This window comes from Macrobrachium nipponense, chromosome 10, assembly GCF_015104395.2.
Source record: "Macrobrachium nipponense isolate FS-2020 chromosome 10, ASM1510439v2, whole genome shotgun sequence".
Taxonomy (NCBI): Eukaryota; Metazoa; Arthropoda; class Malacostraca; order Decapoda; family Palaemonidae; genus Macrobrachium; species Macrobrachium nipponense.
Window position 1 is genome coordinate 75,009,213 of NC_087204.1, and position 14,844 is coordinate 75,024,056.

At 46.6% G+C, this 14,844-nt stretch overlaps 1 protein-coding gene across 1 annotated transcript in view; it reads left to right on the forward strand.

The window, feature by feature from the left end:
- Positions 1 to 14,844, forward strand: part of LOC135223701 (hypoxanthine-guanine phosphoribosyltransferase-like) — a 47,394-nt gene that overhangs the window by 15,513 nt on the left and 17,037 nt on the right. The window lies entirely within an intron of this gene.

Genomic DNA, 14,844 nt, shown 5'->3' on the forward strand with positions numbered 1-14,844 from the left:
GAAGGTTTGTTTTTTGTTTGTTTGTGTATTATAGTTAATGATTAATTAATAATTATTTGAAATGAGTACATACTGATTATTTATACATTTTATTGGCATATTCTAAGCTTTTAGCTCTTAGGTTTAGATGTCAGAATCATAGACTAGGCTACAGTAGCAACCGCTAACATAGGCTAGGCTTATTGCTAAGGGACATATGCTAAAGTCCTAATATATGCAGTAAAAATGGGGTTGAACATTACATGCAGTTGAATATTACTCAAGTATGTACAGTTTGTTCCGATACGTAATACAAACCCTTTCGGTCCCTTTAACAATAGGAAAGGAAGGTAACCTAGCGGCAGCAGGGACGGTCGTAAGCTTCGAACAAGGGGAGAACGGTAGTTAACTGCTTGTCCGATCGTGCGCGCGCCCGCGCGCGCCCGAGAGGTGAAGAATCACTTTTGCTTTCGGCCGCGGGTGTGAAGGACGTGTTCGTCATCGCTCTCTGCCCGCTCATCGTCGTATGCTTTGTTTATATTGTGTTTTTTACTAATGGTTTGGTTTGACTTGAAAATGAAACTGTAAGTACACTGTTTTCATTTTCATTACTTAATTATGAATCAACATGGAACTATCGCCGTAGAGACGGCGATTTCCGCTCTTTTCATGAATTGAACCCTTGAATTATGTCTCGGTGCCGAGGGCGGGCGCACTCGCGCCGAGTCATGTATTTTGGGCGAAAGTGTGTAATTGAAAGATGTAAGTACACTTTTTCATTATATTTTTGCCCTGTGCGTTCGTTGCCGAGAGCTTGATTGCGCTCGGCAAGAGCCTCTTATTTTGTATGAATAGAATGCAATGAAAGTGGATTCGCAATGCAGTTTTCTTTTCATTTATTAATTGCATCAAATTTAATTTTGGATCAATTTCCGCTCTTACCCGGGAATTAATCCTTACGATTTATTGCTGTGAAAGTGAAAATAGCAAGTGCAGTATTGTTCATTTTCATATATATTTATGATAGCATCATATTATTATGGATCAAGTTTCCGCTCTTACCGGGAATTGATTTTTCCCTCTTTAAGTTTCTATGAAGTGAATCGCCAAGTGCAGTATTCTGTTTCATTTTCATATTACTTTTCACCTGCTGTGGGCGGGGTGGGGGTAAGCGAAGGTCCTGCCAGGAAGTCGTCGGAAAGCTCTCCCGCGACTCCCTTGGTATCCGATTCTTCGTCTTCTTTCCTGCCCCCCGCTCAGCTTCCTCGTATTTTGTTTTTGGGGTCTTCCTTCCGCGGGGGGGGCGGTGGGGCATGTCTCCCCCCCCGTGCGCGAGGGAACCCCTCTTACTAATCTGTCTGTGCTACGGCAAGGTGCTACAATCCGTGGGAGACGACCTTGACAGGTATGGACCACTGCGGCTGCAGGGCGTGCCTAGCATCCACGATCTGCTTGCAGAGTCTAGCGAGGTCTGGGGCGGTGACCTTGGAGTGGTCTCCACTACAACCTCACGGCGCCGCTTATGCTGCTGTTCCCCCCGCTGTCTACACTCCCCCATGCTGTGTCGGTGACGCCGTCTGCCGCTTCTAGGGCCGGTCGCCGCCGTACCGAGGAGGGGTATGCCGCCGCCGCCTGTGTTTTCTTCGTGTTGCCTGCCCCAGACTTCCGCTGTTCCAGCAGCTCGCCCCTGGACCGACCGCCAGTACCACGCTGGCTGCCGATGATTCTACGAGGCGATGGCTGGGCCTGCCGTACCTGTCGCTGATGTGGTTCCCGCTACTGGCTTGGCTGTTCCCTCCTTCTGTGTTTACCGCTGCCGCTGTTCCTGCCGCTCCTGAGCTGGTTGCTGTTCCTGTCGCTCCTGGTTCCTGCGCCTGTCCATGCTGGTCCTGCCCATGGTGTGTCTTCCCCAGTCCCAGGTCCTTCCGGACAGGTGCAGTCGGGGCCGTGTTGCTCGGCAATAGGCCCGACTCTGGCCTGGATGGAGGACCTGACGACTGTCCTGCGTGAGCTGACGAAGAAGAGGAAGGTGTCATCTTCGTCTTCGTCTGTTGCTGCCTCTTCCCCTTCGACTTCTAAGGAACCCATAAGCCGAAGAAGAAGAAGGCTGCCTCCCCCCCTGAATAAGAATCTCTTCGGGAACTTCTAAGGGCCCGTCCCACCGAGGTGGGACGGGGGGTCCTTCTGCTGGTCCTCCTGCTCCTTCGGGAGCGGGGCCCGTCTCCCTTTCCGTAAGGAAGAGATAGACGGGGACCAGAGGAGTATCGGTTAGCTCTGGTACTTCCTCGCCTGGTGCTAGCGGCGATGCCGCTACGCCAGGTTCCGGCTCGGTCTCTCTCGTTCGCGGGAGATCCCGAGTGTACGCTCTCCCTCGGGAGACCGTGCAGCCAAAGTTTCGGCGCCAGAGTTCGCTCGGCGCCAAGACCACGGCACGGAGCAGAAGGCTGGCGAGAACCGCTCAGGTGACTCTCGCCAGGCCAGCGGCCGCTCTCGCAGCGACCAGCTGGTAACCGGGTTTTGTTATTCCCCCTAAGAAGACTCCTTCGGGAACTTCGAAGGGCTCGTCACATTCCGGTGTGACGGGGGGGTTCTTCTGCTGGTCCTCCTGTTCCTTCGGGAACGGGGCCCGTCTCCCCTTCTGAGAAGAAGAAGAAGACGGGGAGGGGACCAAGGGTGGGTGCTGGCTACCGCTGGTACACCCTAGCCTGGTCTTGGCAGCTCTGCTGCTAAGCCAGGTACCGGCTCGGTTTCTCGTCCGCGAGAAGTTCCGAGTGTACGATCTCCTTCGGGTGACCGTGCAGCCAAAGTTAAGACGCCTGAGTTCGCTCAGCGTCATGACCGAGGCACGGAGCAGAACGAACTGTCGAAGAGCCGCTCAGGTGACTCTCCGCCAGGCCAGCAGGCCGCTCTCGACAGGCGACCAAGCCGGGTACCTCGGCGGGTGGACGTGACGGTCTCTGACCGGCCACGGGTGGAGGCTGGGAAGAGGTCCCCCAGGTCCCCTCGACCGGACGGTACCAGCCCTCCGCTGGTACCAGCGGTTTGAGTGCCGCGAGGAGCGCATCACCGTCTCACGGCGAAAGCGAGCTCTGCAGGTCACCTGACCGCCGCTCCCACAGGGACCGGGCGGATACGGTGACCAGCAGCAGCTCGTCTGACGCACGGGACCGGGGTCGACGTGCTCAGTCGAGCCGCTCGCACAGGTGAGCGGCACGGCCACAGGCCTGCAGATCGATCCCCACCGCGGGTTGGTGATCGGCTGCAGCCCCCCACGTACGCTGGTCCTGCCAGCGACGGGGGGTCGGGGGGGGGAGCGTCAGGTCTGTCTCTCCACTACCTTCAACTTCCTCGGGCTACACCGGAAGAGCGAGGTTAGCTAGGAGTGATCGTGAGAGTGCGCCGCTCACGATCCCGTCACGACGCCGCACGTGCCACGTATGGTCTTAGGACCAACCAGGACGTACGCGCAAGTGATTGGAGGCGACCGTCAGGGGGAGAGTGGGTAGCGTCAGTTCTGTCTCTCCGATACCTTCAACTTCCTCGCGTAACGCCAGGAAGAGCGAGGTATATAGGAGTGATCGTGAGAGATGCGCCGCTCACGATCCCGTCACGACGCCGCACGTGCCAGGTTGGTCTTAGGACAACCAGGACGTACGCGCAAGTGATTGGAGGCAACCGTCAGGGATCTGTTGCTGGTCCTTCTTCTGAAGGAGGAGGGTCCTGGGAGCTGCTCTTGTTGGAGGGACTGGACGGTCCTACTCCTCAAGACGCTGTAACTCCGAGATTCAGAGTAACTTTACCCAGGTATTGCACTGATTCGTCAGCACAACGACCGGGGGGAAGGATCGCCGCTCCCACCAGCAGAGCCCATGTCTCTGCTCGTCGTTTTGGGGCCCGAGAGGGAACCCAAACCGACGGTGGTATGCCGCGATCGGAGCTTGCCGATTCTGTCTTGAACCAGAGTCTCTCGTCTCCGGACAAGAAGGCTCTCTCAGTTCTGGCCGGTCGATCAAGCTACTTCCACCTCCTCTACTGCGACAGCGGCGTTTCTACGTGTCTTCGGACACCGTATTTAATACTCCTTCGGTCCTCCTGAGAGGTTTCGACCTCGACGAGGACTGGAATGAGTCGGAGGACGGTATCGGCTCTCCTGTCAGGTGTCGATCAGCCCCACCCAGACGACGTTCACAGTGGCGGCAGACCCTTACCTACAGTGAGAGTTCGTAACCCTCCTCGGGAAAACGTTTTCTCCTGACGATACGTTTTCCCAGACTCTGAGAGGCCATCGCCGCAAGGCGATGGCTGCTCCTACTCTTCTCCAACTGCTAGTTCCACTGGGGAGGCGAGCGAGTATCCAATTCCTCCCCCATTCCCTCTCTCCTTACGGCTACGAGGGAAAGGGGAAGGATCCTACAGAGATTTCTCTGTAGGATCCCACGTTGGGGACTGCGCTACCAGGGGGGACCTTCGGGTCTACCTGACGTAAGCCCCGGTCGTTGAGGAGGGATCCTGCCCCATTCTCGATTTCTACGGGAATCGAGAGGACCACCAGCCGATATCGTTTGACGAATTCGGTGGGGGTTTCGCAGACTGCTTAGAATTCTACGGAATTTCTAGCGCATTCAGAGTGTTAGAGTTTCTTACGATCTCCAAACACTTAGGCGAGACCACGGTCCAAAGTGAGCGAGACGAGAATCCCCGATATGTTACACGATAATCGGGAACCTCGCCTATGCTCGAATTCCTGGAAATTTAATTTTCTAGCATTAGGAAGAAGACTGCTGCTGAAAGAAGACTATCCTCACAGTAGGCGAACCAACCTGGAATAAGAGAAGAACGGACTGGGAATATCCAGTTTGGCTTGAACTATCGTCTTAGTATTCTGTTCACCATTGAAGCTTTCCCTTCGAGGAAGACTTCTCCTTCACTCTCTTTAATAGAGAACGAAGGTGGTCGATCTCCAATCCTTATTTTGTTTTCTTGAAGGAAAGAATTTAGGATGGAGATCGTTGTTCAGAATCCTACAAATATACTACGTATATTAACCTCGCGACATGATTCTGCTTAGGCAGTTGAATGGTCCGAGGGGTAGGCGCATATCCTGGTTATTTTACGGATTGCGACTTAGACGAAAGTATTCTAATTGAACTGCAACCCGGGTTGCCTGCAACCTCCCAGGAGTTTCCAGTTTCAATTTTATATACTTATGGTGTTGTCACAACAACACCATTTAAGCTTTTATATTTACCGAAATTCGTTTCGCTTAAATATAATTGCTCCGAGCATATCTTTTTTATGCTCGGTGGTTCTAGCCGAACGCATTCCTTCGTGGAAAGGATTACTTGGCAACTCAGGATGACGAGTCAGCGACAGCTACTGCGTATTGAATTGCCCGAGGCATTTCAGTATCAGCTGCCGCTGTGAGATAGACGCTTGGTTATGTCTTTCTCACCCTGTTTTTGATTGAATAACAACCGTATCTCTGCCCAACAATCACGGACTTAAGTCTCTGATTAACGGGGATTCTCGCATACATGAATGACCATCTACTGCTGAGAAACGCTAGTATTCATCGTCTTCGGTATTGCGAGAATTTTAAACAGAGATATCTATTCGACTCTCATCTTTCTGTTTACCGCACGGTAACAGAATTCTGTAATAGTCTCTTGCTGCATCGTATCCCGATAATGCGAATGATTTTTTGCGGAATCTGAGTTTGTCCTCAAAATATCTTGTATTCGGAGGTGTACAATTGTTCATTGTTCACCCCGGATTAGCAGATGTATTGAAAGACATCGCCTACTCCCACACCCTGCCAGCTCTACTTCCAAACGTTCAGCCCATGAGCAGCCTTCTTCAGCGGCTCTCCCCTGTGTTTCATTACTGAATAACGCCCCGCTTTCATTGCACAACGAACAGCAATGAAATGGCGGTTAGCGTTTTCAGTCATTTGTAAGCACAGGTTTAGAATCTTGAGATTCCTTCTCTCGATTCAGCTGGAAGACGTAGGTTGCATTCATTGCCTACCTTCGTCTTCAACGTCACATAGTGTTGTTTCTCCTTAAGCTGAGATTCAACGTCTATGAGATTTTCTTGCCATCAGGACCTCGGTCTTTTGAAGGCAATTGACTTTCGCCTTTTGAGCTTATGCATTAAGAGAATCATCGCCGCGCCGTCCGGCATCGGTGACTAACAAATATTTTATTTGTTTGGTCTCTCAGCATAACTCTTTAAAGGGCGAAGGTCACGTGACTTACCCGGATTGCTTTGGACAACTTGCCTCTACTGATTCCGAACCAGTCAGTCGGCAGCTGTCAGAGCGCCCGAGTCAGTTACGAACTATGCTGTGGACTTAGTTCGGTTGTTCCAGAGCAATCATTACTTCGTCTTAATAGCTTGTCAGTATGAGTACTGTACATAACCAAAGTCGAGAAGAGGGATAGGTCATACGACTATTCCCTTCTTTTCGTCTTAGGTAACTGCATGACTTCTCTTGAGAAGTCAAGCACAAAGGGATGGGGATTTGTGACGCTCGATTTCGTACCGATCTTCGTAGCGAAGACTCAGAACCCTTCGGTAACTGACGATTGGTTCGAGTCCTTCACAATACCCTCCCTAATGGACTTCACCGCCTCCGATACGAAGGCTATGCTGCTTTGTCCTGTGAAGGTGCGACGGAGCTGTCTGAAGAAACTCGACACCCAGGATGAGTGTGGACGCCTCTTCATCATTCTCTCGCGTTCCGCAAGAACTTCTCCGTGGCGCAGGTAATGAAGGCAGGCGCCTGGTCCAACCGGACCGCATGCACCTCCTTCTACCTTCAGGATATTGCCCACAGTTCCTTGGATCTTTTTCCTTAGGAAACTGTGGTGGTTGCTCAACACGTTGTGTAGTTAACCCAGACCCTCGCAGGCTGAACAGCATCGAGTCCTGGTGTGACCGTAAGAATGGATGAGGAATGAGAGTGTGACTGGCTCCTCTTCCCATCTTTTTCTTCCCTCTACCTTTGGGTAGAGGACACGGTCGTCACCCTGGCTGGGTAAGGACGAGATGCAGGTGAGCTACTCAATAGAGACCATCCTATCCCTTTCAGTAGGGATAGGAGTAAATATCCACCACTTCCTTCCTCCAACAAGGGGGAGGAAGTGGATGCCAAATTGAGACAAACCCATCATTTTATGATTGTCTCTTGCAAACAGGAACAAGTTCTTGCTTGCTGGTACGAAGAGATACGCTTGCCTCTCTCTTAGTACTTGGCCCCGAGGTCTGACCATTGATCCTGCGGTGCACACCCCGATCAATCGGACAGAGGTTTGGATCCCTCCCTTGCTCTTACGACCAGGGAGGCACTCCAGGGTTGGAACGAACACCGTCTCTGTTTTCACCAAAAAGAAAACTCAGATTCCCTCCCACCAAGAAGTGAGTCCTTCCTATTGTTAAAGGACCGAGGGTTTGTATTACGTATCGGAACAAATGACAATTTGTCGAAAATTGCATTTTTTTCCCCCTTTTTCCTAACTATACAAACCTGAGGTCCTTTACATATAGTCCCACCTCATGCCACCCCTCACTCTGCAACTTTTTGCATGGGCCGAAAGCAAAAGTGATTCTTCACCTCTCGGGCGCGCGGGCGCGCGCACGATCGGACAAGCAGTTAACTACCGTTCTCCCCTTGTTCGAAGCTTACGAACCGTCCCAGCTGCCGCTAGTTACCTTCCTATTGTAAAAGGACCTCAGGTTTGTATAGTTAGGAAAAATGCAATTTTGGACAAATTGTCATTTTTGGAGTCATATTTCTTCCGTCGGATCGGCGTTGTAACCCTAGAACATGTGTTTTAGGCCTGGAAATATAATTTACTGGGGTGTTTTTGGAGGGCTTGGAACGGATTAGCCATTTTACATGTAAAATGTGTTCCAAGATACGAAAAACTCATAATACGAAGGCCGCCTCGGAACGGATTAATTTCGTATCTCGAGGTACCACTGTACATGGAAATACTCAGTGGCATAAAACCCAATTGAATAAAATGTGTTATAGCTTCTGCTATACTTTTGGGCTTTGAGGATCTTGGGGGAGACTTATTGTGGTGAGGTCATGTAAGAAATAATGCTGTAATGGACATTTTCATGCCAATGCATTTGTAGAGTACTTTTGAAGATATTGAATGGAAATAGGTGTTTAGCCAATACAGGGTAGTTTAACCTTTGTTTAACATTTATCCAGATTTTAGCTATTGTCTTAGCTGGGTCAACTATTTAAATGACCTATTGCTGCCCTGCACTTACATAACACTGAACAGTGAACCTCTAGCTTCCTGTTGAAGCATGAATTAGAGAGATCTAACATGGGTCTTTCTTATAGATGGAATAAGCCTGTTTGCTATGTCCTGATGCAGAGACCACTCTGTACCTAGAACTTGACTCTGATGACTTAGCTTGTCAGCCATCACATTCCTCTTGCCTGGAATGTACCTGGCCATGAGCTCCACCAACTTGTCGATTGCCCACTGATGTAATTTGACTGTCAATGCGCAAAGTTGGCAAGTCACCTTCCATCCTCCTGTTTACATATGTTATCACTGTGGTGTTGTCTGACATCTGGACAACAGTGACTCACCACCTCTCTTGAAACCTCTGAAGACCCAGGAAAGCTGCTTTAAACTTCAACACATTGATGTGCAGTTGTTTGTCCTGAGAGCTCCACACCTTTGAGGTCAGGAGCTCTTCGAGATGAGCACCCCAACCTTCGGAGGAAGCATCCGAGAACAGGAGCAGATCCGGAGGGGATGAATGAAGAGGAGCTTCCACTGTCAGGTTCAGGTCATCCAACCACCACAGAAGGTCGCTACTTACCTCTGCTGACAGAGGGACCTGGAGCTGAGAGAAATCTCCTGCCGGGGACCAAAACAAAACTCCAGTCTCTGCTGCATGGATTGAATGTGAAGATGCCCATAAGGGACCAGCTTCTTGAGAGAAGACAGAGACCTAGAAGAACTTGCCACTGGTGAGCTGGTTGCTCCCCCCTCAAAAATAAGGAGTGAACCACATCCATGAATTTCTCTAACCTCTGGTCCGATGGAAAAATCCTCAACGATGCTGTATTGATCACCATTCCCAGATAAAGAATCCTCTGGCTGGGAAGTAGATTAGACTTCTCCAGATTTATCACGATGCCTAGGCTCTGACAAAACTGGAGAAGATGGTCCCTATCCCGAACCAGTTTGTCCTAGGAACTTGCCAAGACCAGCTAATTGTCGAGATATCTCAACAGGCGAATCCGCTGAGCATGAGCCCACATCGACACTAGTGTAAAGACGCTTGTGAACGCTTACGGAGCTGTTGTCAAGCCAAAGCAAAGGACCTTGAACTGGAAGACCTGCTCCCCAAGACTGAAGCAGAGGAATCTCCTGGATAGAAGGGTGGATAGGAATCTGGAAGTAGGCATCCTTCAAGTCTATAGACAGCAAAGTTTTTCTCCCCCATGGCTGCCAAGACAGTCCAGGGTGTCTCCATCCTGAACCTTGTCTTCTTGATGAAGTGGTTCAATGTTGAAAGGTTTATCACCAGCCTCCAATCGCCAGTGGCCTTTGGCACTAAGAAGATTCAACTGTAGAACCCCAGAGGACAATCTACCATTTCCACTGCACCCTTGTCCATCACCTTCGTCACTTCCTCCTGGAGAGCTAAGTGCTTTGGAGAGCTAAGTGCTTTGGAGAGCCTTGGGTGTACATCAAGTGCAGGAAAGGATGATCTGAGAGAGGAGGGAAGCTGAATGAAAGTAGATGTACCCTACCTGAAGGACATCTATTACCCAGGATTCTGCTCGGTGGCAACAGGCGGCGGTGAGTGGCACCATCTCTATCAACAACCTGTCCTACCTCTAGCCCCAGTCCCTGGTTTTGAAGAATGAGACTGAAAGGGGTGCTACTTTGGCTGCTTCTTTGGATTAGGTGCTGGCTGAGGAGCCCCAGTCAAAGTTGATGACTTTGTAGTCTTTCTGGCAGGAGATGCCTACTCTGTCCTGGAGCTAGTGGGCAAGACTGAGCTGACAGTTTAGTGACCTCTTGCTGGACAAGCCATATCCACAGCATAAGGGCTGTGTCCCTTCTAATTAGGAGCAAATTAGCCTACAAATTAACACTAAGATGACCCAGGTATGAAGTGGCCTTTGCACCAGATTGAAGTAACCTGATGAAAGAAGGGGCACTGACAGATCCTCTTGCATTTCAGCCATGAGACACTGAAAGGCAGAAGAGGCAGTCGACTCCAAAGTAGAAACTTCTTGAGAGGTTAACAAGGTAACAAAGGGTTCTCAGCCCTAACTTTGATCCTGGGTCAATCCAAGTTTCAGATGAATCACATCCTCATTGACATTTTCCCGTCCTGAAACCAAAGAATTCACATGCTGCAAAATCGAGTTAGCTTGCCCTGAACATGGCATCTTTGGTCCAAGCAAGGCCTCTGTGCTTGTAGGGGTATAGAAGATGGAGTCTCGGTTCTCTTAGAAGATTATTGTACTATGAATGAGATAATAACCTCCATGAAGGAAGAAAGAAACTCCTGACTCCCCCAATCCTCTGTATCCTGCATTGAAGTCCGAAGTCTTGAAGTAGAAGAGAAAAATCCCTATCACTATCCCTATCACTTCCTCTGGCCATTGGAGAGCTTCTTGATGAAGGACAAATGTCATCTCTTCCCCTCCAAAAAGTCTGTCCATGAACGAAGGAATAAGTATGTGCGTCCGTCTCTGCCTGAGAAGAGTCGTGCGTGACAACAAACTATGTATGTGATACCATATGGGAGAAAGACAAGCAGAGGCATGATACCTCCACCTTGATGAGTCACGACCACTGACTTTGGAAGGTGAACGACAAACGTAGTACTTCCAAGGAGAATGAGACAAGGAATGCCTTGGTGTCTTGGAAACTGGAGAAAGACGACCTCTCAGAACCATGAATAGCTGTAGAAGCACATCCGCCGTGAGGGACACATCCGTCATCAACATTGCAGCCATCACTTGAAACATCCATAGACGTGAGCAACAGGCAAAGAGATCCTGGACTTAGCAGGTGAATGAGACTTGAAATGAGGAGAAGAAGGTCTTGAAGCAACAGGACTTCTAACCTGAGGAAACCATTACAGTGGGGCCTCGCTTAGTCACGGATCAGCAATCACGGATTCAGTTAATCACGGGTTTTCCTTGGACCACTTCTCAGTCTATACCTATCACTGGTATGAATCCCTGGTAGGCTAAGCCTCGTCCGGTTCTGATAACCAACAAATGCATGAACAGATTCACATTATGATATTAAATATTAACTGACATTAAAGGTAATAAACCATTCTCACCTTATATATTATTGGCATGTCTTCATAATATGTAGCCTATTCATGGAATAATCCCACATCATTAACATCAACTTGTAGTTGAGCGGCCAGCAGAAATGTAAACATTGAGTTACACTTAACAGCACCTTTGTCATTCGTAACCTTTTAGAAACGTTAATAGTATTACGTATTGTAATTACAGTAGTAATAACATTTAGGAAAACATTAATTTTGAATTCGAACTTCTTTATTGTTTTGGTATAACGTAATCAAACACGGCAGTCATACAAACGATAATTGTCATAGATTATCGTATTGTTGTTTGCGATCGGCGGCGAAGCTTAAACGTAATAAAACCATTTTATCTTATGTATTATTGTCATAATTATATTCATAATAAAACGCATATCTTATATATTATTGGCATATCTTCATAATAAAAAGCTTCTTCAAGGAATAATTCCTTGGGAATGCATTTTTCAAAAGACAAAAATACACTTTATATTTTTACAGCATGCAACGATTACTTTAGTTTGATGTGATTACATTAATATTACAGTATGGTACTCTAAGCAGTACAGTAACTATTTTTTTTAATCATAAATGTATATTCATTCACGAAAAAATACGTATGACCACCGTGACATCACAAACCTAGTCTCGTTCGTACACAAATATGATAGTGGTTACACCGTTCAACAAACTACCGATGTGTTTTTATTTTTACGTAGTATCCTCTAAATTCTGTCATAAATCACTTACTTTTTTGTGGAGCCCAAATACTACGTATATCCCGGAAAATTAACAAAATCGTGAATTTTATCATAGAGCAAGATTCACTAATTACTGTGTTTTCTTCTTATTTTCATAACTAAATGATTTTTAGGATACACTCATTTACAAATGTTCAAATACTATGAATGTAAATAGCAAATTTCTCTCTCTCTCTCTTTTATCACTTGCAGAAAAAACTATAATACTGATCTATTATTATCGTAATAAAAGAACAAAAAGGTCTTTTATTCTTCCTGTGATTTACGAAATTGCTTCAATACAACTTTTATAGTTGACTCAATGATTATCACATTATAACAGTATACAAGAGAAATATCTTATACTATCCATGTTTTCATTTCTTATCACCATAAAAATATTTCAAATACAAATTTCATTATGTGTTTTTCTCGAGCTAAAACTAGTAACAGTACGCTCGTCCTTAAGCTGGTCTCTCAAGCTATTCAACAGTTACTCTCATCCCAAGCCTCTCTCTCTCTCTCTCTCTCTCTCTCTCTCTCTCTCTCTCTCTCTCTCTCTCTCTCTCTCTTTCTTTTATCAATTGCAGAAAAAACTATAATACTGATCTATTATTATCGTAAGAAAAGAACAAAAAGGTCTTTTATTCTTTCTGTGATTTACGAAACTGCTTCAATACAACTTTTATAGTTGACTCAATGATTATCACATTATAACAGTATACAATAGAATATCTTATCACTATCCATGTTTCATTTCTTATCACCATAAAAATATTTCAAATACAAATTTCATTATGTATTTCTCGAGCTAAACTAATAACAGTACGCTCGTCCTAAGCTGGTCTCTCAAGCTATTCAACAGTTACTCTCATCCCAAGCCTCTCTCTCTCTCTCTCTCTCTCTCTCTCTCTCTCTCTCTCTCTCTCTCTCTCTCTCTCTCTCTCTCTTTTATCACTTGCAGAAAAAACTATATACTGATCATTATTATCGTAAGAAAAGAACAAAAAGGTCTTTTATTCTTTCTGTGATTTACGAAACTGCTTCAATACAACTTTTATGGTTGACTCTATGATTATCACATTATAACAGTATACAAGAGAATATCTTATCACTATCCATGTTTCATTTCTTATCACCCTAAAAATATTTCAAATACAGATTTCATTATGTATTTCTCGAGCTAAGCTAGTATCAGTACGCTCGTCCTAAGCTGGTCTCTCAAGCTATTCAACAGTTAAGCTGGCCTCACACTAGTCATTTCTAGCTCGCGGTTTTGGCCAGCATCCAGCCGATGCTCGCGAGCAAAAGTGTTGTATCGTCACACTAGGATCTCGTGGTTTCGAGGAGCAGTAGGAAAGAGTAAACATCCTCCAATTTGTACTTTTTAAGCGTAGTTTTCTTAAAAAGTTCATCCGTGTGATCCCACAACACTCGGAACTCTCTTACTTTTTCTAACAATCCATGGAGAGCAAAGGACGTCCACACATCCCGATGTCTTTGTGTGGGAAGAGACATGGTTCCTGAGCATGTCCTGTTAGAAGCAGCCATCTTGTTTGTTTACACTACGCGGTCGCTCGGGGTTCGTGGCTGCTGCTTCCCGACAAGGCGGGAAGCAAAGATCTCAAGCTAAAATCTCCCGGTTTTCGATTCTCGGCAGCAACGGCTCGCTGCTCGAGAAAAAAAGGCCTAGTGTGAGGCCAGATTTACTCTCATCCCAAGCTGCTCTCTCTCTCTCTCTCTCTCTCTCTCTCTCTCTCTCTCTCTCCATCTCTCTCTCTCTCTTCTCTCTGCTCTCTCTCGTCTCTCTCTCTCTCAATCAAAATATGAATTACTGAATCATAATACCATAAACTATTATGTACAAAGTTAATGATAATAATAATTCCATTAATAAATGCATTTCTTTTGGCAACTAAATTGTTTTCCAAAATAATTCTTTCGGTAATAAACGTCCATCAGCTGATTCTAAACGTAACCAAAGGACAAAACTAGATTTTTATTGCTGTATTTTGCTGTTTATACTTTAATATTATAGTTGGGTGCTGTAATCTTTACAGTAAATCATGTTTTTTTTATCATAAATATGTTCATTCACAAAATAGATATACTATGTACTTTTAGTTTGGTGCAGCAGCCAAATCATGAAAATGGATAGGAATTGTTAGGTAATATACTTTTGTTTGCTGATCTGATGAAGGGGAAATTGAAGATAGGAAAGAATAACTTTGAAACTGTCTTGAATTTAGTTTAATGTGATAGTTGAAGACATATTTGGTGCTTGAACTAAAGTAGGCAGTTTAAAGCAATTTTTAGGGGTGGTATCAGGATAACACGGGTATTTACTTATCACGGGGGGTTCTGAGCCCTATCCGCCGTGATTATCGAGGCCCTACTGTACCTTCGATTTCTTGAACGGAGCGAGCCCTGTCATCCTTACGGTAAACTCAAACAGGTTGAGGAGGTGTAGAACACACGAGAGACTTCCGAGGGGTAGAAGGGCGATGATCATCTTAAAAAGGAACACGGACGTGAGAGAGAGGACCTTGTGCATGAAGGGGTGACTTACATCTGTGAGAGGAAGAAGATGACAGAGCTCTCAGGCTCCCAGAGGAAGAAGCGACAAAGTCCTCAATCCTCCAATGCCTAATTCGCCTCAGTGGCGTGATCAGTAGCGTCTTGGTCTGCCACCTCGGGCATTCCATTGAGGTGTGAGAGATGTGTATTTCTGGTGATAGAAGTTCACTTTTGATGTGGTTCAGAAGTCACTTAAAGCCATTGGTCC